This window comes from Hyperolius riggenbachi, chromosome 1, assembly GCF_040937935.1.
Source record: "Hyperolius riggenbachi isolate aHypRig1 chromosome 1, aHypRig1.pri, whole genome shotgun sequence".
Lineage (NCBI taxonomy): Eukaryota > Metazoa > Chordata > Amphibia > Anura > Hyperoliidae > Hyperolius > Hyperolius riggenbachi.
The window spans coordinates 293,665,672-293,692,908 of NC_090646.1; the positions used below are offsets into that span (position 1 = coordinate 293,665,672).

Consider the following 27,237-nt stretch of genomic DNA (forward strand, 5'->3'; position numbering starts at 1 on the left):
ACACAGGAGGCAGGGGGACAGGAGACAGGGGACACACAGGAGACAGAAGACACACAGGAGGCAGGGGGACAGGAGACACACAGGAGACAGGAGACACACAGGAGGCAGTGGGACAGGAGACAGGGGATGCACAGGAGGGCTGGAGACACACAGGAAGACAGGGGACACACAGGAGGGCAGAGGAACACACAGGAGACAAGAGATGGGAGGGCAGGGGAACACAGAGGAGGGAAGGGGAACACACAGAAGGGCAGGGAGAGTAGGGCATGGGAACATACAGGAGGGCAGGGGAACACAAGGAGACAAAAGACAGGAGGGCAGAGGAACACAGAGGAGGCAGGGAGATAAGATCCAGGAGGGCTGGGGAACACACAGGAGGCAGGGAGATAAGACACAGGAGGGCTGGGGACAACACACAGGAAGGCAGGAACACACAGGAGGACGGGGAGACAAGAGACAGGAGGGCAGGGAGACAAGAGACAGGAGGGCAGGGGAACACACAGGAAGGCAGGGGAACACAGGAGAGCATGGGGAAAACACAGGAAGGCAGGGGAGCACACAGGGGTGCAGGGGAACTCACAGGAAGGCAGGGGAACACAGGAGGGCAGGGGAACACACAAGTGCGCAGGGGAATACAGGAGGTGGGGAGACACACAGGTGGGCAGGGGAACACAAAAGGCAGGGGGACAAGAGACAGGAGGGCAGGGGAACACAGGAGGCAGGGAGGCAAGTGACAGGGGAGCAGGGGGAACACACAGGAAAGCAGGAGAACACACAGGGGAGCCGGGGAACTCACAGGAAGGCAGGGGAACACACAGGAGGGCAGGGGAACACACAGGAGGACAGAGGAACACACAGGAGGGCAGGGGAACACACAGGAGAGCAGGGGAACACACAGGAAGGCAGAGGGCAGGGGAACACACAGGAGGGCAGGGGAACACACATGAGGGCAGAGGAACACAGGAGGCAGGGAGGCACACAGGTGGGCAGGGGAACACAGAAGGCAGGGGGACAAGAGACAGGAGGGCAGGGGGAACACAGGAGGCAGGGAGACAGGAGGGCAGGGGAACACACTGTTGGGAGGGGAACACAGGAGGCAGGGAGACAAGAGAAAGGGGGGCAGGGGGGAGAAAGGAGAGAGCAGCAATAACTCACCAAAATCATTGTTGTAGCAAGCAGCTGCAGCATCCCCTCTTCCTTTTGCTGGGGCCTGGGAGGCTGACCATGCCAGGCAGTTGACTCCACAGCTCCACTCCCTTGCCTCCTTCCTGCCTCCTCGCTGGCCTTTTCGCAAAAGGGGCGGAGCTACACGGATCCCAGCCAGACAGAGTCCCCGCAGCACAGTGATGATGCTATACAGCCGAGGCTCTGAGTGCTGCGTGTATGTACCATACCCCTTAAAATTCTTGCAGAGCTCCACTTTGCTCTTTTGCTTCTATTGCTAGAGTGTGATTCCTTGTTCTCTGACCCCTGTATCCTGTATTCTGATTCCTGGCTTTGCCCGGTTTGAAGCACATACTGCACATCTTGTTGTTAAACACTGTTTAATTTACATCTGTGTCTTAGCTTTTAGTGTAAGCTTCAAAGGTGGTCACCAGATCCACCACTTGTGAAGCTTATAACAAATATGTCAATATTATATGCTTTTCTTGTGTCTTATGATGTCCTTTATGATGTTTACTATATGCCAGGTATTCTGTATTTTGCAGATTGGACTTGAGGTATTACCAAGCAAATATTGTATGGTACACTACACACCAAAGATATATTTAATTTTTGCCTGTCTTCTCATAGGTGACATATAGTACCACATTCGTATACTGGTCATTTTTAACCCTTTGACCCATGGGTTCTTATTGTGGTTTCAATGAAAATTATGTTTTAATGTTGGAACAGATTAAAGGGATACTTAAGTCAGGCAGAAAAAATGAGGTTAACTCACCTGGGGCTTCCCTCAGCCCCCTGCAGCTGATCGGTGCCCTCGCAGCCCCACTCCGATGCTCCCGGACCCGCCGGCGACGACTTCCGGTTTCGCCGTCACCGGCCGACAGGACTTGCCGCAATAGCAGCATAGGGGGTGCTATTGTGGCTGGGAACGTGAAGAATCACTCGCGTTCCCATTCCTGTCGGCCGGTGACGTCGAAACCGAAGGTCGGCGCTGGCGGGTCCAGGAGCATCGGAGCGGGGCTGCGAGGGCACCGATCAGCTGCAGGGGGCTGAGGGAAGCCCCAGGTGAGTTAACCTCATTTTTTCTGCCTGACTTAAAGGAATACTATCGATTGAAACGACTTTTTTTTTAATACTCTATATTAGTGTACACATTACCACTAGGCACTTTATTTATTCACCCAGGTCTCTCTCTCGCTATCCCTGCTTAAAAATTAATTTCTTACACAGCTCATAGTAGTTTGGGTCACCCTGAGCTGCTTGGTTACTCTGTCACACAGTTCACAAATATATTTCACTGTGTCACTCACAGCATGCAGCAGACATGAGGAGAAATAGGCTGATCTGAGGTGGTAACAGGTAACTAAATGAGCTGGAATATTGCTGGAATATAACTAGCTATACCACGAGTCTGTGTTTACACTCAGACTGGCTGCCTGCTTGAGGTGATTCACTCCAGGCTGCATCCACTTTACAAGCTGCTGAGAGGGGCAGACCACTGTCTACAATTAGCATTATTAGTATCTTTATCAGTCAAGAGAAGCAAAGATAATAAACACACATTGCTAGAATCTTTAACCCCTTACCACCATATCAATAAGATTCTTTCAGCAAGGTGATAATTAAACTATAAACTGAGGAGTTGATAGCAACTCCCCTGTGCAGAGATATGGTCTAGCCCTCTGGGAGCTCAGTATTAGATACATTTTGTATCCAACACTGACGCCAAAACTGACCGAGGATTTTACAGCTGAGAGGAACAGCTGTGTGAGGAATCAAATTGCTCCTAGTACTTGCCCTAATGTGTGCTACAACATACAGCATTTAAAAATAAATGCATACATCGATAGTATTCCTTTAAGTATCCCTTTAACAGGAAATGGTCTTCTGGGGTAATTAGGATGCATCATTTTTTTTTATTCAGAATGAAATGCATCTTTTTCTTGTAATAGCCTTGTGGGAAAAAAAAAAAAGGTACTTATCCGTTAGCCGGGCGCATCCGGCAGGTGGCGCTAATTCCATTTATACTTCATTCATTCATACAGGTGGTGCTAATTACATTAACACTTCATGTAACAAAAGTGTTAGCCCGCAGGGACATGCGCATCCCCCCAGAGTCGTTTGTCGCGGCAGGGAATCCTGCTTGTTTTCTTGCGAAGAACGACTCTGGGGGGACAAGCATGTCCCCGCCGGCTGCTTAATCTGTTACATTGCCGGTGGCTTAATCTGTTACATTGCCGCCGGCTTCATTTTAATTCCCTTCACTCACTGTGTTTTTACTATACATTTGGCCGCAGCGAGACGGCCACTTCAAACAAAATACAATCGCTTACATTAACACTTTTGTTCCGTGAAGTGTTAATGTAAATAGCGCCACCTCTATAAATGAATGAAGTATGAATGGAATTAGCAGCACCTGCCGGATGCGCCCGGCTAACGGATAAGTACCAAAAAAACCACACACATAAGTGCTACATGGAAAGTTATATTTTAAGATCTGGGTGCTGTGTCTCAGGTTATTAAGGTCATTTTCCACGTTCATGGCCCCTTATGGGAGAGGGTGTGTCAAGAACATCCAAGGTGTGATACTTCTCTAAAAAGTCTGTGACTAAAAGTAATAACATGGAATGAATAAAAACTGGAATAATTTGTCCTTTAGCTTCCTCAGCTGCTAGGAGATTTGCTTTGCACTTCAAAGCTAATCTGCAGGAGAGAAGCTGAAACTTGACCTCTTTGTGAATTATCTAATTCTGGATAAAACACATATTTGATGTGGTGAGACCTGGGATAGTGTTCCAGATGCTGTATCTTCAGATGGTGGGTGATCTGTTAGCAGAGCCAGGTCTCTCATGAAGCAAGGTGAAACACTTGCATCAGGCGCAGATATTACAGGGGCAACACATTTGTACCATGTGTACACTTACAGCATGCAGTCAAAATAGGAGTAGAAGCGAGAGAAGAGGGAGCGAGGTGAAGAAGTCATCATTAGGGAAAAGCAGCTTGTTGTGCTGTGTGAGGAGTCTGACAGGGAGTGAGGAGGAAGGAGGCAGGAGAGCAGCAATGTTTCATTTGAATTGCACAGCAGATGGGAGGAGGTGGCACTGCAGTCCTGACTGCGGAGGAATGGAGGAAGGCTGACAGGCTGAGCAGTTCGTTTGTCGCAAACTCACAGCCAACCATCCAGTGTGCTATTATGTTGAGCTGCAGCATGTCATGTCTCAAGTGGTTGCATATGCTCCCTTGCTGACTGAGCACATTAAATGAAGCAGAGTAAATTGTCAGGTGCTGTGCGATCATTTCAAATGGGGTGGGGGCATCCTCACTAGTTTGCCTCAGGCAGCAGAAAGCTCTAGAACCGGCCCTGTCTGTTACCAAAATAAGAGGTAGGCCATCTTGGCTACCAGTCCAACTGCTAAAACAAGCAGCAATAGTCAAATATGATCTGAACAAGTTGTTCTAGGTGCCAAATTGGTTGCTGAGTTCACTTGCCACTTAGTTTTTGGGACAGAAAAAGTGTTTGGTATGTGGAAACCAGGCTCTGCACTTCATTCTTTAGTCTAATTTCCACAACATAATTAAAAGGTTAGAAGCCCTTTTACACCTATGTGCATTGTCCTCTTACAACACCCCTTACTTTAATGTGCAATTTTAAAGATGTACATGGAGAAGTCTCCTATTACACTTTCACACATATATCCCCTGGGCACATTGTACACTATACAGCCACTATGTGGGTAAAGTGGTAACAGGGTTGTAGCCTCACAGCTTTTATTCTTTCCAGTCATTATGTTAGTTGTGTAAGTAGAATTGTTCTTAAAGGGTGTAGGTAGGGTCACTCCCCCAGGCTTAATTATAAACTTATGACTGCACTCAAAGAGGGGGGCATTATCTAACATATGTCTTTATCACGCAACAGAGTTCTCACCTGTGTAGTAAATTAGTGCAGTCATGAAGGATCCAAACAGCTGGTACAGATGGAACGGGATCAGTTCCCTTTCTCTCAAAAATACACCCCTTGGGTCAATATAAATGGCATGGCTTTAGATAAGCTTGCACCCTAACCATGCACACACTGCACATACTTGAGACATATTGTTCTTTAAATTAAATCTCTCCTTAGCCAACTCCTGTCATGCCTCTTATTCATCACCCTAATTTCAAATTACAGGTAGTCCCCGACTTACGAACGCCCGACTTACGAACGACCTGCCGATACGAACGGCATGGATTCGGTGTTTCCGTGGGAACAAGCCAAAACATTTTTCTTAAAAATTGGACTTGTAGTTTTTGAGAAAATCGATTTTAACCACTTGAGGACCGTGGGCTTTACCCCCCCCCTTAAGGACCAGGCACTTTTTTTCCATTTAGACCACTGCAGCTTTCACGGTTTATTGCTCGCTCATACAACCTACCACCTAAATGAATTTTGGCTCCTTTTCTTGTCACTAATAAAGCTTTCTTTTGGTGCTATTTGATTGCTGCTGCGATTTTTACTTTTTATTATATTCATCAAAAAAGACATGAATTTTGGCAAAAAAATGATTTTTTTAACTTTCTGTGCTGACAGTTTTCAAATAAAGTAAAATTGCTGTGTACATGCAGCACGAAAAATGTGGACAAACATGTTTTTGATAAAAAACAAAACCCCATTCAGCCTATATTTATTGGTTTGGGTAAAAATTATAGTTTGAGAAAGCCCCGGTGGGAGGGGCGAAACGCGTCAGCGGGAAGGACGGATCAGGAGTGAGCGCTCACGTGACCTGAACCAAGCCGCACCACAGATCCCAGGACGGCGGAAACCGCTACACGGCAGCGAGTCACAGCAAGCAAAGACGCTAGTCATCGGCAAGGCAAGAGGTGGAGCTCGCTAATACATAGCTAGAGCACCGCTGAAGTCCGTGGAGGGTGACATACGCAGAGTTGGATCCAAAGCTGCCGAAGCGGCTGGCTGCACAGATGCTAGAGCCGTGAGTACATACACAGGAGGGATCATGGACACAAGCAAATGGTGACAGCGCAGCAATTAAGGTATAGAAGTTGTTTTTGTATAAGCAAACGCTGAGTATAAATTCATTGAAGCTGAATCACCAATCAAAAGCCTTCTATAGCATTATCAATACCAGGAAGACCCAATTCCCCATTGTGAACATTAAAAGTCAATTGGACTGTTGTGAAGAGTTCAGTGGATATTGGTCCCCGTGTTGTGGGCTCTCCGGTTTTTGCACCCTGACGGGAATGTGCAGCTGCTTTTTTTGAGGCCTCTTGGTGTGCGCAGGTGGTGGGTCCACTTAGGGCCAAACCAAACGGGTGGCGGAAGCGATTTGCATAGACTGAGGTCGGGCGATCGCCATACGCAATAACCCATTAGTGGTCTGTGGAGTGATATACACTTATATGTGAAGTAGCGCTCTCTCCTGATCTTGTGGGGTTTTAATGTTTTTAATGGGTTTTACAGTCTGCTTTCCCACAGTAATACTATTTTTGTACCAATAAAGTTTCATAATGCACATAAAGGGCCCTTTTTTTCCTTAAATTCTTAAAAGTTATAGTGTTTACAAACTATGGTGCAAAAAGTGAATTTTCCCATTTTAAAGCATCTCTGACTTTTCTGACCCCCTGTCATGTTTCATGAGGTGCTAAAATTCCAGGATAGTATAAATACCCCCCAAATGACCCCATTTTGGAAAGAAGACATCCCAAAGTATTCACTGAGAGGAATAGTGAGTTCATAGAAGATATTTTTTGTCACAAGTTAGCGGAAAATGACACTTTGTGACAAAAAAATTTTTTTCCATTTCTTCTAACTGGGGTCATTTGTGGGGTGTGTTTACTGTCCTGGCATTTTGGGGGGTGCTAAATTGTAAGCACCCCTGTAAAGCCTAAAGGTGCTCATTGGACTTTGGACCCCTTAGCGCAGTTAGGCTGCAAAAAAGTGCCACACATGGGGTGTAAAAATACACCCCAAAACACATTATACTACTTCTCCTGAGTACGGCGATACCACAATGTGTGGCACTTTTTTGCACCCTAAGTGCGCTAAGGGGCCCAAAGTCCAATGAGTATCTTTAGGATTTCACATTTGGTTTTAAGACTACTCCTCACGGTTTAGGGCCCCTAAAATGCCAGGGCAGTATAGGAACCCCACAAATTACCCCATTTTAGAAAGAAGACACCCCAAGGTATTCCGTTAGGAGTATGGTGAGTTCATAGAAGATTTTATTTTTTGTCACAAGTTAGCGGAAATTGATTTATATTGGGTTTTTTTTCCCAAAGTGTCACTTTCCGCTAACTTGTGACAAAAAATAAAATCTTCTATGAACTCACCATACTCCTAACAGAATACCTTGGTATGTCTTCTTTCTAAAATGGGGTCATTTGTGGGGTTCCTATACTGCCCTGGCATTCTAGGGGCCCTAAACCGTGAGGAGTAGTCTGGAAACCAAATGCCGCAAAATGACCCTTGAAATCCTAAAGGTACTCATTGGACTCTGGGCCCCTTAGCGCAGTTAGGGTGCAAAAAAGTGCCACACGTGGTATTGCTGTACTCGGGAGAAGTAGTACAATGTGTTTTGGGGTGTATTTTTACACATACCCATGCTGGGTGGGAGAAATATCTCTGTAAATGGACAATTGTGTGTAAAAAAATCAAAAGATTGTCATTTACAGAGGTATTTCTCCCACCCAGCATGGGTATATGTAAAAATACACCTCAAAATACATTACACCACTTCTCCTGAGTACGGGGATACCACATGTGTGGCACTTTTTTGCACCCTAACTGCGCTAAGGGGCCCAGAGTCCAATGAGTACCTTTAGGCTTTACAGGGGTGCTCAAAATGTAACACCCCGCCCACTTGCCAGGACAGTTAACAAACCCCACAAATGACCCCATTTTGGAAAGAATACACAACAAGGTATTCCATGAGGGGAATGGTGAGGTCATTGAAAATTTTATTTTTTGTCACAAGTTAACGGAAAAAAATGATACTTTGTAAAAAAAAAAAAAATTCTGCTAACTTGTGACAAAAACTAAAATCTTCTATGAACTCACCATGCACCTCACAGAATACTTTAGGGTGTCCTCTTTCCAAAATGGGGTCATTTGTGGAGTCTGTCCTGGCATTTTAGGGTCTCTGCGATCATTACATGTATGGCCAGTATTAGGAGTTTCTGCTATACTCCTTATATTGGGTATACGGGTAATGCACTCTGGGCTGAAAGGAAAAATGAACGGCAAACATACCTTGCTCCACATCAATGGCAGATCTTCCTCCACATCAATGGCAGTGATAACCTCAGGAGAGAGACACCCCGTGCCACCCTGCACTCAGGGTGAGCCACCAACTTATGTGACTGGGCCTCAGAACTTTAGTATACAGCATTATGCCTGTAGTATACAGCAATATGCCTGCCAATAGAGATGACTCTGTGTGGCATTAAAGTATCATCATAGGCCCAAAGTAAATCACATATAAACCGGGGGTGTCCACACTCAAGGGAAATTCAAACATGCCGTCTTATATCGCCAACCCGGGACAGATCAGCAATATCAAGCATGGAAACCGATGCTTCTTCCGACTTTTATGCTTACCTGTTTGTTTGGTTTTCAAGCTTACCTCTCCTCTCCCTGGGTGTTAAGCTTGGAGGTGTATTCTCCACAGTCAGCATGCAACACATAAGCTGACGTGAAGGAGGTACACACACCAGCACAAGGAATCAGGATATCCCCAGTTTAGTGGAGGAGAGGACTGACTCCAATAGGAGATTGTGGTGCACAGAGCCGGTGCAGATCCGAACAGCCACAAACAATACTTTCGTGATAACGTCTCAGCGCAAAGTAGCGCTGAGCGCATAAACCAGGACTGAGGAGATCAGGACAGGTAGACAGAATGAACGCTTGCTTAACTAGCCACTACTTAGTGACAGCAAGCGTCCACAACAAGACAGACTGGAATGAGGCAGCCAATGCGTTGCAGCGATGGCGTGCCTCACAAAGACAGGACAGGATAGTCAGAAAATAGGAAGATCAAGATAGATGAATGTAACACAGACAAATATACAATAAGAATGTTTTCCTAGCGTATTACAATTACAGCTATCAATGAAACTATTTGTAACGTCTGACTAACATATGTATATATCGGCAATGAACCGATATATGGCATAAGCAGGAACACTGACTAGGACTGGAGCAATACAGGGAACAGGACTCAGAAGGATTCGCTATCTCTTCGCAGAGATGAACGCAATCCACAAACAGAACTAGGAGCAGGATACTAACTCAGCACGGGTGATCACGATACGCGCAAACTACCAAAACGTGCTGGAAGGCTGACTAACTGAACACAGGATATAAACAGTTCGTGTACGTATATATCAGCGACACTGATGTATCAACGTAACACGAATACAAGGAAAATAACAAAAACGTGCAAGTATGCGTATATATTGGCGATGAACCAATATATGACACAAGACAAGCAGAGAACAACTTCTAGAACAAGAGCAGAACTAGGAGGACTCGCTGACCCCTTCGCAGGAGTCAGCGCAGTCCACACGGACTAGGAACGAGGTGGGGCACGAGCAGAGTAACAGACAGAATCTGAGACTATGGTAGCCCATGGAGCATTGCAGGAAGCAGTTCTTTATACTGAGGTCATCCAATGGGAGCAGACCTGCAGATTCCCACACAAGTGAATGGTAATTAATCACAGGCTGACAGCAGGAAAAGGCAGACAATGAAATGCAGCCTGCAGGAAAGGGATTGCCACTCCATTGCAGCAGACAATGTTTGTTTACACAAAAGCATATTAAACTGTCATTAACTTCAGAGCGACTGCAGATGGAATCAGCAACTAGTTTAAGTGCAAACCAAACTATGCAAGCAAATGCATGTAATGACATCAGAACTGCTTGGGTTGCAATACCACTGCAGCCAGCAGTAAACGCTGCAGAAGCGATCGTAACAGTACCCCCCCCCCCTTAAACGCGGCCTCTGGACGCCTATAAAAACTGACATATTTCTCCTGAACCACCCAAACCAAAAAATCAGAAGTGGAAAATCCAGCAAACTGATCTGACTGATAATTCATAAAGGTCGGAACAGCCCGACAAAACCAAATTCCTGAATCAGTCTCACCAAAACTAGACCAATTGGAACCAGAACCTACCGAACCATGCCCGTCAGCACTACAAGCCTCAGTGTGATACCCATCAGAACCACGACTTCCAGAAAAAAGCCCCCAGAAACTCTCTGAGCGATACCCACCGCCTTCCAGGGACTGTCCAAAAACGCCAAAGCCTTTGCAATGCCCACCGGAACTGTCCTTACCAACACAAAACCCACTGTTGAACCAGTCCAAGGTACCAGGACAAGTTTCCTCAGAGATCTCCCAGAACACTTGGAAGCTCCAAAGAGATCCCCACAGGTTAGAACGCCCCTTAGGCTCACATGGAGAACTATCAAGAACCCCTATGGAACCCAGGGCAACTCTAGAGTCAGGGTCACAAGGACAAACATCAAGATCAGGGCCTTTAGGGACCAGAACCATCTCTGGGCATGCAGGCCAACCGGCAACATCAGAACATGTCTCCACTAGGGAAGCATGTGAGCACGCTAACACAGACACACTTGGGCACTCTGGCATACGAAGCACATCTGGGCACACCGGCACAAGAGAAACCTCTGGGCATGTCAAGGAACTGCGAACCTCAAAGTCAGTCAAGACAGGACCGAAACTAGGACTGGGCAAAAAAAAATCATCATGACTAGACTTCACAGTTACTGGATTCTCACTAAAAACTGCAGGATCAGACTTAGATGTCGCTGATTCCAGCAAGGTTATTAACAAATCATGTTCAGGGGCATTTACAAGATAGGATAAATCTGATGTATGCACCGAACTAGACAGGGTTCCCATAGCTTCTTCTGGACTAGACAGAGACTCATCAAATACACTGGATTGGAGCTCATGAAGGGCTGCAAAACAAGTCAGTATTGCAGCAATCCCCACTGAACTAAGCAAAACTGAGGAACTCACTGGACAGGAAGGGGACTCTGGAACTTCTGCCACACCAGCCAGAAAACCAGAATTTTCCAGGATACAGGGCTGGGTTTCAGAAACACTCATTAACCCGGACTGAAATTCTGAGATTTCTATTATTTTTTCCAGCGAGTCAGAATTATCCATGTTACAGGGCAATACTTCTGAAACATTCAGAGGACAGGGCTGAAGTTCCCTGACTACTGTGATATCAGAGAAGGACTCAACATCTTTAGCTAAATCAGACTGTGTACAGGGCAAGGTATCAAAAACGCTTGCTGACAAAGACAATGTTTCAATAGCTTCTGCTTCACTGGGCAGAGATTCATCAAGTTTTACTAGAGCAGACTGTAGTTCCAAAACAGCTGCTAAACAAGTGAATACTACTGCAACATCCATTGAAGTAAGCAGTGCCTCAGACTCCTCTACTAGAGGATCTGAAGTATCCAAAGTACTGGGTGAAGCATAAGACTCTGCGACCACAGCTTCACTGGACAGGGTCACTGAACAGGCCATATCGCAGGGCAAAACCATGGAAGCACCTGCTGGACAGCGTAATGATTCTGTGACCTGAGCTTCATTGGAAAGATCTACTGCACAATTCATGGTACAGGGCAAATTTACTGGAACATTTTCTGAACAAGGTAATAATTCTATGATTTCAGGTTCACATAGCAGATGCTCTGAGCTATTCACGAAACTAGAGCGAGGTGTAGAGACAGGAAGATCAAGACACAATGTTTGTGCATCTGAATGACTATTCAATTGTAAAATTGGGAAATTCAGATGCTGGGGTTCTGAGGTTTCTAGACAGGATTGCTGGGACTCAGAAACTAATGTAGTGCATCTATTGGCATCTGCTGGATCAGACAGGAGTTGAACTTTATTAACACAGGTAAATTCTACAGAAGTGTTTGCAGAGGCAGGCAAAGATTTTCTAATGACTGTTTCACTGAACAAAGACTCATGAGTACTGGCTAGGCTGGACTCAGAAGTCAGCAGGACCTCTGGGTCCTCTGCTGAGAAATTTGTGCAGGGCAAGGTTAAGGAAGTATTAGTAATTTCTGTCTTACTGGGAAGTAACACTGAGTTATCCATGGTACAGGGTGGAATTACAGGAACTTCAATTTCACACAAAAGGAGCTCTGAATCACTCGCTAAATCAGCCAAAGCTGCTGAAGCAGGTGAGTCCTCAGGAACTGAGGAAGTGGAACAATCTCCAATTGACAGTGTGTCTTCCCTGGTTTCAACTGATTGAATCGCATAAAAATCGTCCAAAATCATTCTCCACACATCGATCAATGGAGCCACAAAGCCATACCCACACACACCAGTCTTTATTAGGTTATAAGCCGACTTAATGCATGCATTCAATACTAATTCACTTTTTGCACTGTAAAATTGACAAAATGAACTTGAATCTTTCTTCCATTCATAGACCAGGGCCTCCATCTCTCCTTTCTCAAATGGAGGATCCCATGCATAGTTAACAGCTGAGCATTCAGGCTGATCACAGTTTGCAAATGTGTTTGTGGCAGAAACATATATCGGGTTATTTAGCAGGCGATTGGCCGATTTCTTATTCCTAAGGATCTCCAATACCTGTAGCAAGTGTTGAACTGTAGTGTATGCAAATTTCCCTTGCTGCACGAATAAATTGATCTGTTCAATACTCTGTAATATATCTTCATAATCATATTCAGATAATTCATTTAAACAAGAACTTTTATTTTCCCTGGCTAGCAATGAAAGTTCATTAGTAGTTTCATAGGTCCATTTGACTCCCCTGAATGGTGACTGAATTTCATTATCTGCTAATGGCGGAGTCTCATTACAGATCTGATGCGCAGTCGCTAAGGGCAACGACTCCGAATGATTGTAACGCTTTTCTTTTGGAGCGCTTACGTTTGGCTTTAGACCCTGCTGCCTTAGGTGATTTATTCAAAGCAGAAGAAAAGTTATCAGAACAATTATCTGCTTGCTAATTATTTTTGTAAGCAGTAGAAGGAGCAGCTGATTGACAAGCTGCCAGGAGCTCATCAAAAGGGCTAGGCAATTCGGTTTTGCACAGCCAGTTATGGATCACAAACGCTAGAAATTCCAGCGGTCTCTCTTTCAAATTGGTATGATCCAAGACATCGTAGGCCCACTGAAACAATTTTCCCTTAAACAAAACATAAACTAGCTGGGGGGCCCACGTTGAAACAGGAGTAGCCTGGAGCTCGGGATTGGCCAGGAACCTGGTACATTCAGAAAAAAACTCATTTTCTGTTTCAGAATTAAGTTTCTCAAATTTCTTAAAGGAACAGGAACCATAACAAACAGTGTCATTTTTGCTGGAACCCCCCCCCCCCCCCCACAATGGGGATTGGTAATGGGGCTACCATAATGTTAAGCTTGGAGGTGTATTCTCCACAGTCAGCAGGCAACACATAAGCTGACGTGAAGGAGGTACACACACCAGCACAAGGAATCAGGATATTCCCAGTTTAGTGGAGGAGAGGACTGACTCCAATAGGAGATTGTGGTGCACAGAGCCGGTGCAGATCCGAACAGCCACAAACAATACTTTTGTGATAACGTCTCAGCGCAAAGTAGCGCTGAGCGCATAAACCAGGACTGAGGAGATCAGAACAGGTAGACAGAATGAACGCTTGCTTAACTAGCCACTACTTAGTGACAGCAAGTGTCCACAACAAGACAGACTGGAATGAGGCAGCCAATGCGTTGCAGCGATGGCGTGCCTCACAAAGACAGGACAGGATAGTCAGGAAATAGGAAGATCAAGATAAATGAATGTAACACAGACAAATATACAATAAGTATGTTTTCCTAGCGTATTACAATTACAGCTATCAATGAAACTATTTGTAACGTCTGACTAACATATGTATATATCGGCAATGAACCGATATATGACATAAGCAGGAACACTGACTAGGACTGGAGCAATACAGGGAACAGGACTCAGAAGGATTCGCTATCTCTTCGCAGAGATGAACGCAATCCACAAACAGAACCAGGAGCAGGATACTAACTCAGCACGGGTGATCACGATACGCGCAAACTACCAAAACGTGCTGGAAGGCTGACTAACTGAACACAGGATATAAACAGTTCGTGTACGTATATATCAGCGACACTGATGTATCAACGTAACACGAATACAAGGAAAATAACAAAAACATGCAAGTATGCGTATATATTGGCGATGAACCAATATATGACACAAGACAAGCAGAGAACAACTTCTAGAACAAGAGCAGAACTAGGAGGACTCGCTGACCCCTTCGCAGGAGTCAGCGCAGTCCACACGGACTAGGAACGAGGTGGGGCATGAGCAGAGTAACAGACAGAATCTGAGACTATGGTAGCCCATGGAGCATTGCAGGAAGCAGTTCTTTATACTGAGGTCATCCAATGGGAGCAGACCTGCAGATTCCCACACAAGTGAATGGTAATTAATCACAGGCTGACAGCAGGAAAAGGCAGACAATGATATGCAGCCTGCAGGAAAGGGATTGCCACTCCATTGCAACAGACAATGTTTGTTTACACAAAAGCATATTAAACTGTCATTAAGTTCAGAGCGACTGCAGATGGAATCAGCAACTAGTTTAAGTGCAAGCCAAACTATGCAAGCAAATGCATGTAATGACATCAGAACTGCTTGGGTTGCAATACCACTGCAGCCAGCAGTAAACGCTGCAGAAGCGATCGTAACACTGGGACAATGTGCGAAAGACCACTGAGTGTGTGCCTACTCCTGTGTCTGGAGTTCCCTAGGTTCTAATAGTGTACCTGCTCGTGGTACCTCTCAAAACACTCCCCTACGCATAGGCCAGGCTGGTCAGGACATTTGGGACAATAAAAACTGGTGTCAGTCCTTCTTCTAGTACTGCTGCAGACACGACAACGTTTTCTTCGGATGCGTTGACCTGGGGTACTCGGAAGCTGATAGGCGTAATGCCTTCCATGCAGTTGGCTAGTTGCATCTGTGGGGGGGGGGGGGGGGCTGGCACCTCCTGGATACAGGATGTCCAGAATGATCTGTTCCTGAAATTGGAGGAAAGATCCAGTTCTCCCAGCCTTACTGTAGAGAACAAAGCTGTTGTAAACTGCCAATTGAATCAGATAGAAAGACACTTTCTTATACCAGCGTCTTGTTTTCCGGGAAATTAAATAGGGCGCTAACCTCTGGTCATTGCAGTCCACCCCTCCCATGTTGACATTATATTCGTGGACGACAAGGGGCTTTTCAATGACCTCAGTTGCCCGTTGAATTTGGACTGTCGTGTCTGTGTGAATGGTGGACAGAAAGTAAACGTCCCTCTTGTCCCTCCATTTCACCGCGAGCAGGTCCTCAGTACGCAAGGCGGCCCTCTGCCCCCGTTCAAGTCTGGTGGTAACGAGCCGTTGGGGAAAGCCCTGGCAACTAGGCCGTGCAGTGCCACAGCATCGGATTCCTTCTAACTTTAAGTGCTGATAGAGGGCCACACTTGTGTAACAGTTGTCCACATAAAGATGGTTTGGAACAAGGGTGACACCACGTCCCACACAACCTTTCCACTGCTCCCCAGGTAGTCAGGGCATCCGACCGGCTCCAATTTTGAGTCTTTTCCCTCATAGACCCTAAAACGACATGTATAGCCTGTGGCCCTTTCACAGAGCTTATACAGTTTCACCCCATACCGGGCGCGCTTGCTTGGGATGTACTGTTTGATGCCAAGGTGCCCGGTAAAGCGTAAGAGGGACTCGTCTACGCAGATGTTCTGTTCAGGGATATAAGCATCTGCAAATGTTGATGACAGGTGGTCTATGAGGGGCCGAATTTTGTGGAGCCGGTCATAAGCAGGGTGGCCCTTTTCATGACAGGTTTTGTCGTCGTTGAAGTGCAGGAAGCGCAGGATGGACTCAAATCGTGTCCTGGACATGGCAGCAGGGTACAAGGGAACATGATGTACTGGGTTCGTAGACCAATACGACCGCAATACATTCTGTTTCATTAGTCCCAAGTGAAGGACAAGGGCCAAAAAGATTTTAATGTCGGAAACTTGGACTGGTTTCCACCGGAAAGGCTGGGCATAGCTGCTCTCCGGGTGCTCGGTGATGAATTGTGTGGCTTTAAGGTTGATCTCAACCACAATTAAGTCCAAGAGAACCTGGGTGACGAACAGCTGCAAAAAGTCTAGGGCCGTTCCTAAATGAGCTGTCGCCACCTGGGCTCCAGACTGGGCGGTGACAGGGGGCACTACGGGTGCGGCGGAATCAGGGGATTGCCAATCTGGATGTGCCAGCACCTCTGGGAGTCTATGGGTACTACGGTCCCGTCTTCTTCTTGGTGGCTGCGACGGGGGTACTACTGCACGTGCCACCGTACCAGTTTCAACTTCCATGCTGGCGTTCACCACTTCACCAGGGTCTACGAAAGTACTGGTACTAAGTCCAGGAGATGCTGCGCTGCTGGTGCCTGCCACACCAAGAAAACTCTCATCAGCGCTAGCACCACCCTGCTGCCCTTGAGGCGGACCCTGCGCCACCTGCAGTCTAACAACATGGGGTCTGGTACGCCTGGCTCTAGCCGGGACCAAAGCCTCGTCATCACTTTCGGTCAGAGAACCACAGGTTCAAATTTGGACCTGGATGATTCATCGGATGAGTCTTCCCAAAAGCTCTCATCCGACTGGTCCATGTACCTATATAACTCCTCATCGGAAATCCCCCTTCTTGCCATTGTGGATTGCTAAATTTATGGGGTTTTCCTCCGAGACTACCCAGAAAAAAAGAGCACTTACCTAGCAAAAGGGAGTATTTGAGAGGTATTGGGGTTGGTGGGAAGTGGGGTCTCAGAGGCAATCAAACAATCACGGGACAATCAAATACAATTACAGCACAATCGAATCCAATCACAGCACAAGCAAATCTGATGCACTCGGAAGGTGGTGGTTGGAGGTGGTGGGGGGGAGGGTGGGGTTGGGTGTGGCGGGAAGTGGGGTCTCAGAGGCAATCAAACAATCACGGGACAATCGAAGCCGATCACGGGACAATCAAATACAATTACAGCACAATCGAATCCAATCACAGCACAAGCAAATCTGATGCACTCGGAAGGTGGTGGTTGGAGGTGGTGGGGGGGAGGGTGGGGTTGGGTGTGGCGGGAAGTGGGGTCTCAGAGGCAATCAAACAATCACGGGACAATCGAATTAGATCACGGGACAATCAAATACAATTACAGCACAATCGAATCCAATCACCGCACAATCAAATCTGATGCACTCAGAAGGTGATGGGGGGGTGGTGGTGGGGTGGGGGTTGTTGGGAAATGGGGTCTCAGAGGCAATCAAACAATCACGGGACAATCGAAGCAGATCACGGGACAATCAAATTCAATCGCAGCACAATCGAATACAATCGCAGCATAATCGAATACAATCACAGCACAGTCAAATACAATGCACTCAGACAGTGATTGGGGGGGGGGGTCTGAGGGCGATTTGAGGGGGTGGGGGCTTGTTCAGGAGCCCGCACGGGGCAGACTGAGTCCTGATCTGATGAGAGGCAGACACAGGGGGTTACTGATCGCAGATCAGTTAGTGATTGCTGGGGAGGACAGATGTAAACAATGCGCAGGGGATGTAATCAGGGGGGGGGTATGAGGGCAATCGAGGGTCTGGGCAGGTGATCGGTTGCCCCCGCGGGGAAGTTAGGGTCTGCTCTGATGGGAGGGGGTGCTGAGGGGTGATGGACAGGTGATAGACAGGTGATCAGAGGGGGATCAGGGGGTAAGCTAGCTGTATACAGATGTATACAGTATCCAGGGGTGTAGTCTGGGATGGGGTGTGGGGGTGATCTAAAGGTAGGGGGGTGTCAGGGGTGATTAGGAGGCAGTTAGGGACCTAATGCAGGGGATAGCGTCGCTAGTTAGTGATAGGTGGGGGGGGGGGGGTTTAGAGGAGTGCAAGGGTGCTGGGCAGGGGTCTGCTGGGGTGATCAGGGGGGGTCTGAAGGCTGGGGTGGGAGATCAGGGGGGCTGTGGGCAAAAAAAAACTGTGTGCAGTGTCACTTACAAATGCTTCCTCCTCGCTGGTGGTCTCTGGAACAATGAGACCACGAGGCGAGGAGGAAGCATGTATAAGGCACTTTGTTTACCTAACAAAGTGCCTTATACGTGTTGATTGGCCGGATTCAGTATATTCCTCCGCTCGCCGGCGCTGCTAAGTGGCCGGCGAGCGGAGACTAAATGGCCTGCTATCGATCCCCAGCGGATCCGCCCATGCCCCTACAAGGACCGCCGCCTCTGGGCATGAGCTGGTCCTTGCGGGATCCACTTTCCGGCCGCCCCTGTGCAGTGGGTGGTCGGTAGGTGGTTAAAAAATTCAAAGAAAAAATGGCTTTTAAACTTGTATAAGCAGGCACAGAGGGCAGAGGTGACACAGAGGGGGACACTGGAGACACAGGGGGGCACAGAGGAGGTACAGAGGGCAGAGATTGCACAGAGGGGGACACTGGAGGCACAGAGGAGGTACAGGGGACAGAGATAGCACATTGTTCCGACTTAAGAACAGATTCAGGTTAAGAACGAACCTACAGACCCTATCTTGTTCGTTAACCGGGGACTACCAGTATCCTTATACCCTACCATCTTTAGGGAGTGGAGACAGTTGCCAGAGGTCAGAGCCTCAAGTGTCATAAAAAATGGAGAATGGAAGTAAATAGATTCTCCATGAACTTGCTGTTCCCTCTCTGGAACCTTGGAGATTTCTCCAATTGCGCCACTTCAAGTCCTTTCAAGGCAATAAAGGAGATTTATTTTTAATAGTAATTACCTCTTTTGAGAGACTCTGCATCGACTTCAGCTCATTTACAGGAACAATCTCTTACATGTATCCTCTCTTACGCGCATGGGAGGACCAATAAGCTCATATCCTGTATGGTTGGGAAAGAGACATGCATCTCAAATTCTCCAAATACAACGGGAAAAATTATGATTTTCACCCACAAAACCTTTTATTTTATGTGCAAGAACCTAGCTTTTAAGAATACATATGTCCACAGGGTCGGATTTAGCATAAGGCGCTGTAGGCACATGCCTACAAGTGCTAATACTGCAAAGGTTGGTCTGCGCATGTCCCTAGTTGCATTTCAAAAGCTAGGAGCACGATTGCTGTCACCACCGCGGCTCTCCCACGTTCGCGATTCCCACCTGCACATGGTTCAGCTGTCAGCCTGTGATCTCTCTCCTTAGCAACACCTGCTGTGCCTGCCAACAGTGATCAATGTGATCAACATTAACAGCACCAACTGCTCTACCCTGCTCTTCCCACCTCCTTTCTCGCTGCAGGCTGCTCCCTCTCTTTTAAGTTGCAGCCCCGCTCCCCTACCACCCACGCCCTTTCTTAGTCCCACCTCCACGAGATCGTTTCCATGGCTCACCTACTCCTATGACCATCTGGGCCAGAGCATGCAGTATGTACATTGGTGACCTCTGCCGTGGCACCATTTGGAGCATGTGTGAATGTGTCCTGGGGGACAGAGGCAGCATCAACTAGAGGAAACATCAGCTGCTGGGACCGATAACGCAGCTGCAGGAGACACAGCAGAGAGGAGCAGCAGCAGGTGGTGTGTGCACAGAGAGATTTGTTCTTACTGAATTGCTGCAGCTGCAATAGAAAGTGTGGATATTTGCAGGGCAAAGCTTGCTATTTAGCTCTGCTTTTCTATATTTTAATTATTTTTGTAAGTTTTACAAAATGTTTGGAGGAAAGGGTTTTGGGGGGGTGTAGGTAGGTACAGTTTGGATATTTACGTAGAGAGTTCTTTTGAGTAAAATATATAAAACAAATCTTCCCCCTAAGGGAGGTGTGACAGGTATGTCATACCTTCAGGAGGATGCTCTCTAGCGCCCCCCCCCCCCCCATTTCTGTAGGCTTGGGGCTCTGCCAATCTTTAGCCAGACTGCAGGTGCTGAAGTTTAAACTGTCTGCAGCGGAGTTGCACATTCCTGGCCTTCGCGGTGCATGCCGGGAGATGTAGTCCTTCAATATGAGTACATCCAGCATGCATTGCTTTGGACAGGAATGTGTGACACTTCCAAGTGCACTTTAAACTGTAGCACCTTCAGTCTAGCTGTAGATGGCGGAACACATACAGATGGGGGGCTAGCAGGGCCGGCCCTAGACTATTTGCCGCCTGAGGCAAAAAAAAAATTTCCGCCGCCACCCCCCCCCCCCCCGGTGGGGGGCGCGCTCTGGGGGGCCGCCGAGCTGGAGGGGTAGCTGGCAGGGCGGGGGTATTGGGCCTAGCGGCGGGGAGGGGGTCGTACCCCCCCTCCCTCGCCTGGGTCCCCCGAACTGCGCTACCCTCCAGCCTTAAATACAAGCAGCCGCTATGTGTAAGAGGAACGGGCGGGGAGGACACTCACCTCTTCCCAGCGTGCGCTCCACTGACGTCACTTCCTGCAGCGTTGCAGGAAGTGACGTCAGTGGAGCGCACGCTTGGAACGAGGAAGAGGTGAGTCCTCCCCGCCCGTGCCTCTTACACATAGCGGCTGCTTGTATTTAAGGCTGGAGGGGAGCGGAGCACGGGGGACCCAGGCGAGGGAGGGGGGGTCCGACCCCCCTCCCCGTCGCTAGGCCCAATACCCCCATCCTGCCAGCTACCCCTCCAGCTCGGCGGCCGGCTCCCCGCACCCACGGACGGGCGGGTGCTGCCCCTGGAATTTTGCCGCCTGAGGCAAAAGTTTCACTCCCGCCTCATGAGCGGGCCGGCCCTGGGGGCTAGAGAGCAGCCCACTGAAGGTAGATAATGCCTGACACCCTACCCCCCCCCCCCCCCCCCCCCAATGGCCCACATCATTTACAAAGGTTTTTCATTTGATATGTTTTACTTATGTGGTGCTGCCATCCCCTAAAGGCTCATACTCACCGGGTGATTGTTGTGGCAATGTTACCTGACGACGGGCCACTCCGTTTCACATAAGCATGCTAAACGATGTTAACCCCAACTCATACCTCCCCACACCCAGATCCTTCCCCCCATACCCCCCCCCCCCCCCCCCCCCCGTCGCAATCGCACATCGTTAAGCGACGGTCACAGTGGGCCGGATCTTTAAGATCCCCAACGACTCTGTGTAAAGTACCATGATCGCTTTACATAGTGGGAAGCCTCTGGGTCCTTCTCAAACCCACTGCTGCTGCCCAGGATCCTTTTCTTGTGGCCGCATTCCCACCCATATAAAAGTACATCCATACTGGGTGTGGGCTAGTACTGCATGCCCAGTAGAACAAAGCTGCTCGTGCATAGAGGAAAAAGCTGTGCTTGAGCATCTTCATTGTACTGGGCACGTGCCCACTATACTTGGGGGAGAGGCCTTTGTTGAGGGGCGGGGCTTAGGGTGCCAGAACGCCTGTGCCTACAGGCTCCTGAGTAATCCGTCCCTGTATGTATGTACACATATATATACTTGTCACAAACCCCAAGCACTGTAATGGTGTTACTTTCAGGACAGTCACTTATAGTAAGTGTTATAATCTGTTGGTTCTAAGCCTCTTATCAACAGGTTTTGGGTTAGTCCTTCTGCTCATGGGGGATTCTCAAAGTTTCTTCTTTTAAAGGACAACTGAATTGAGAAGATTATGGAGGTTGCCATATTCATTTCATTTAACCACTTATTGTTTTTTTAAGGCAGTATATCTACGCCCCACAGGATCACATCTTGTGGCCAAAAAGTAAAATTACTCCTACAAACATTTATTTCAATAAAAGACCTACGCATAATTTAGAATTACCACCTTACCTCCCACACTCTTACCTCTTAAGTACCCAAATAAAACTTTTGCATAGAAAAAAATGACAATTAAAAAAAATTACAGAAATAGTTACCTTAGGGACTGAACTTTTTTAATATCTATATCAAGAGGGTATAATACTGTTATTTTTGAAAATATGGGCCTGTAAATAATAAACTGAAAAAATGCACCTTTATTTCCAAATAAAATATTGGCGCCATACATTGTGATAGTGACATAATTTAAAAGGTGTAATAACCGTGACAAAAGAGCAAATAAAATACGTGAGTTTTAATTATGATAGCATGTATTATTTTAAAACTATAATGGCCGAAAACTGAGAAATAATGATTTTTTTTCCATTTTTTTCTAATTATTTCCGTTAAAATGCATTTAGAATAAAATCATTCTTAGCAAAATATACCATCCAAAGAAAGCTTAATTGGTAGTGAAAAACAACAACATATAGATCATTTCGTTGTGATAAGTAGAGATTAAGTTATTGGTGAATGAATGGAAGGAGCACTGAAAGGAGAAAATTGCTCCTTTCTGGTCCATAAGGGGAAAAATCCCTCAGTCGTCACACAGTACCAGTTGCCTTGCAGCCCTGGTGATCTTCTTGGCTGCAGTAGTGTCTGAATAACACTAGACACAAGCATTCAGCTAATATTGTCAGATCTGACAAGATTGTCAGAAATACCTGATCTGCCTATGCTTGTTCAGGGTCTATAGCTAAATGTATTAAAGGCAGAGGATCAGCAAGATAGACAAACAACTGGTATTGCTTAAAACAGTGGTTCCCAACCTTTGCTAGGTCGTGACGCATCACGGCAAACATTCAGATCTCTGTGACACATCACATATGTATAGTACAAAAATATGCATAATAATCATCAAAGAGGGCTCCAGAGACAATGTGACTGCTGCTGATACAAGGTGGAGGGGCTTCAGGGACAATATGCTGATGTCACAATGAGGGGCCACAGAGAAAATTAATATGCCTATGGTGCTGGTACAATGGGGGGCTGCAGGGAAAATATGCCTATGGTGCTACTGGCACAAGGGGCGGGGGGGGGGGAGGGGGGGTGTAGGGGGTAATACACTGTTACTGGCACAATAGGATGGGGGGGGGGGGTCTGCAGGGCTAATAAGGTGCTGCTGGCACAATAACTTGGCTGCAGGGGCAACATGTTGCTGCTGTGATTGATGTTGCCTAGTGGTGCAGAGATGCTTCTCTACGTTTGCAGATCAGTCAGATAACAGTAATATAAAACCAGCTTTTTCCAGGATCATTTAGCAAGGTACTTGCCATCGCAGTCCATATAATGGGCAATCATATCGCTTCCACAGGCAGCAAGTGTCATATCTGGTAGCTATGCCCATTCTTCTCACACCGCTACCTGTGCTGGTGCTGCTTGAAAAGTTGCAAGAGAACATCTTCCAGTTTACTGTGGCACAGACTTGCTGCCTGCAATTCCACCACTCTTGCTTACTGCTCGCTGCACCGCTCAACCTCCCCCCTCTACACATAGTTAGCAGAACTATCAAAAAATGGCTGACGATGTCCACAAATGCGGAGGAGGAAACAAAACGGAAAAGTGGGGAGGGAGCCAGAGCGGCACACGGGGGACACAGACAGCACGGTGACACATACCCGAGGCTGCCACGACACATAAATGTGTCGCAGCACACAGGTTGGGAACCAGTGGCTTAAAAGGAAATAAATATGGTAGCCTCCATTTCACTCTCACTTCAGTTGTCCTTTAAAGCAGGATCATTACCATAAAAATCAAATTTCAACAGCAACTGGTCTGAGTGTATTAAGTGATAAAGATGCTAATCCTGCATTCAAACTTTTTCTGCTGTTATGGTTTGGAGTTATCAAAAGACAAAGACAAACACTTATATTGCGCTTTTCTCCTGGCAGACGCCAGAGCTGCTGCCACTAGGACGCTCTCTATAGGCAGTAGCAGTGCTCTGGAGACTTGCCTAAGGTCTCCTGCTGAATAGAAGCTGGCTTACTGAACAGGCAGAGCCGAGATTCGAACCCTGGTCTCCCATGTCAGAGGCAAAACCCTTAACCATTACACTATCCAGCCACTGTCACATACCTTAGGAGCACATAAAAGGATTAACTCAAAAGCCCCATACACCTGCTCAACAGCGGTCTTTTATGCAGCACAATTGTTGAACAACTTTTGTTGTGAAACAAGTTGAAACAGCTAAAAAAAAAGTATTTTGCTATTGTTCAAAAAGCTGATAAGACTGATAAGAAGTCAATCCAAAGGTTCATAAACACCTACCAACTATCTGTCCAACTATCTACCAAACTTGTCTGTTAAGCCCCATACAACTTTTGTTGTGAAACAAGTTGAAACAACTAAAAAAAGTATTTTGCTTTTGTTCAAAGAGCTGATAAGACTGTTGGATTGACTTCTTATCAGTCTTAGCTTTTTGAACAATAGCAAAATACTTTTTTTTAGTTGTTTCAACTTGTTTCACAACTAAAGCTGTTTGACAATTGTGCTATATAAAAGACCGCTGTTGAGCGTGTGAATGGGCTTAACAGACGAGTTTGGCAGATAGTTGGACAGATAGTTGGTAGGTGTGTATGAACCTCAACAGTTGGATTGACGTCTTATCAGTCTTATCGGCTTTTTGAACAATTAATTGCAAAATACTTTTTTTAGCTGTTTCAACTTGTTTCACAACAAAAGTTGTTCAACAATTGTGCTGCATAAAAGACCGCTGTTGAGCAGGTGTATGGGGCTAAAGACTCTGCAGAGTAAAGCCTGCTACCCACCATGCAATTTCCCCTCAGATAGATGGGTCCAATAGATAATTTCCAACAGGTCCGATCTGATTTCTGATCGTTTTTATGAAAGATTTGCATAGAAGTTATCAGAAAATCGCTCAGAAAAATGATCGGGAATCCGATCGGATCTGTGGAAAATTATTGACCCATCTATCTGATGGGAAATTGCATGGTGTGTACCAGGCATTAAAACTATGCAGTAGACAGAGAAGTGAAATGAAGACCTGATTAGCTCTAACAAATTCTCTAAAAGGGACATTACAATTAGAGCAAAATTACAGCTTAGGGTATTCTCTTTTTTTAACCAAAACTAAACCCAATAAACACTAACATCTTAATCAGCTCTCATTTGCATAAATAATGTACCTATTTGCACAATTTAAAATGATAGTCAAATTGTCCATGTGCTTTTTTTCTAGAACTCCATTGGATCAGTTCACTGAGAGTATTGACTACCTCCCTTTGCCTTCTGACCTGGAATTTCGCTCCATCTATTTAGCTGTTCCAGAACAGGTTAGGGGGGATAAAGTTAATGCTGGCTCTTCCCACTACTGGTGGGAAGCTGTAGTTTGGTGTCAGACAGCATACCATAGGGTATAGGGTATATACAGTATGCAGCAATGTTCAGTAAGCAATTGAAGTCTCTATTTAAAGCAAGGCTATTGATTCTCAGCCTGACTTTAGTAAAAAAATGTGTAATCTTTTTACAGTTTTGTGACTAGAAATTCACTGGAATACACTGTAAGACGTGTAGTTGTCATTACCCCCATCACTGTCCCCATATAACAGGTATAGACATCAGTACACCCATATAAAAGATGCAGCTATCATTACCATATAACAAATGCAGTCAGCACAAATAAACTGACACCTGGATAGGAGTGGTGGAAATAATTTTAATTTTTAATGTGCTACATGGGGTACAGAAGAGGGGACTAGGAGTTTTATAGGCTGCACGCACATGTTTAGCCTTTCCAGAGAGAGGGGTATAGAAGAGGGGACTAGGAGTTTTATAGGCTGCACGCACATGTTTAGCCTTTCCAGAGAGAGGGGTATAGAAGAGGGGACTAGGAGTTTTATAGGCTGCACGCACATGTTTAGTCTTTCCAGAGAGAGGGGTATAGAAGAGGGGACTAGGAGTTTTATAGGCTGCACGCACATGTTTAGCCTTTCCAGAGAGAGGGGTATAGAAGAGGGGACTAGGAGTTTTATAGGCTGCACGCACATGTTTAGTCTTTCCAGAGAGAGGGGTACAGAAGAGGGGACTAGGAGTTTTATAGGCTGCACGCACATGTTTAGCCTTTCCAGAGAGAGGGGTATAGAAGAGGGGACTAGGAGTTTTATAGGCTGCACGCACATGTTTAGTCTTTCCAGAGAGAGGGGTATAGAAGAGGGGACTAGGAGTTTTATAGGCTGCACGCACATGTTTAGTCTTTCCAGAGAGAGGGGTATAGAAGAGGGGACTAGGAGTTTTATAGACAATATAATTACAAAGTATGAGCATACCAGCTTGTAATGACAAAATAGTGCATGGTACTGTGGACCTGTAAGTTGGTGATTCTGTTGCCCACCATGATAGAATGTAGTAGAAGCCAGAGCTGGGACAAGGTCCTTCAGCACCCAAGGCTGAGACACCAAAGTGCGCCCCTCCATCCCTCCCTCCCCAGCCGTCACACACTGATTGCTACTAGACTAAGAGGTGCCCCAGGGCCCCCAACCTCCCCAATACCTTAATCTCTAGTTATCTGACTTGCAGTCACTGCCATGTATCCCCTTTTCCTATTTCTTTCTGCTTCAAACACAATTGGGAATGACAACTGAATGAATTGTGCGCCCCCTCCTACACTGCGCCCTGAGGCTGGAGCCTCTCCAACCTCTGCCTCGGCCCGGCCCTGGTAGAAGCCATTTACACTGTTAGGTAGAATCTCGTTAAGTTCAAGCAGCTGCTTTCTATGTTCAGTAGCTGCAAAAATTAAAATGGAAACTTGCACTGAAGACACGTGACATGAGAAGTTTACTCTTAGGCCTAGTGCACACCAGAGCGGTTCTGCTGCGGTTTGCGATCCGCTTGCGGGTGCGGATCCGCTAGGGTAATGTATTTCAATGGGCTGGTGCACACCAGAGCGGGAGGCGTTTTGCAGAACCGCATACTCCCGGGCTGCTGCAGATTTTGGATTGCGGATGCGTTTCTGCCTCAATGTTAAGTATAGGAAAACCGCAAACCGCTCTGAAAAACGGCACTTCAGAGCGGTTTGCCAGACGTTTTTTGTTACAGTAGCTGTTCAGTAACAGCTTTACTGTAACAATACATGAAATCTACTATACCAAAACCGCTAGACAAAACCGCAAAACGCTAGCTGAAACGCTACAGAAAAAGAAGAAAAAGCGTTTCAAAATCTGCTAGCATTTTGCAGATCTGCTAGCA

General features: G+C 46.6%; 1 protein-coding gene and 1 long non-coding RNA gene across 2 annotated transcripts in view; one reads left to right on the plus strand and one right to left on the minus strand.

Annotated features, from left to right (window-relative positions):
• LOC137508077 (fibrillin-2-like) overlaps positions 1-1,252 on the minus strand; it is a 710,315-nt gene extending 709,063 nt beyond the window's left edge. Inside the window, exon 1 of the mRNA XM_068233727.1 lies at positions 1,156-1,252. The gene's annotated coding sequence lies outside the window, so the exon portion shown is untranslated. The remainder of the gene's footprint in view (positions 1-1,155) is intronic.
• An 18,288-nt stretch (positions 1,253-19,540) lies between these two features.
• Positions 19,541-27,237, plus strand: part of LOC137548635 (uncharacterized) — a 70,238-nt gene continuing 62,541 nt past the window's right edge. Inside the window, exons 1-2 of the long non-coding RNA XR_011026728.1 lie at positions 19,541-19,829; positions 25,232-25,325. This is a non-coding gene — a long non-coding RNA (uncharacterized lncRNA). The remainder of the gene's footprint in view (positions 19,830-25,231; positions 25,326-27,237) is intronic.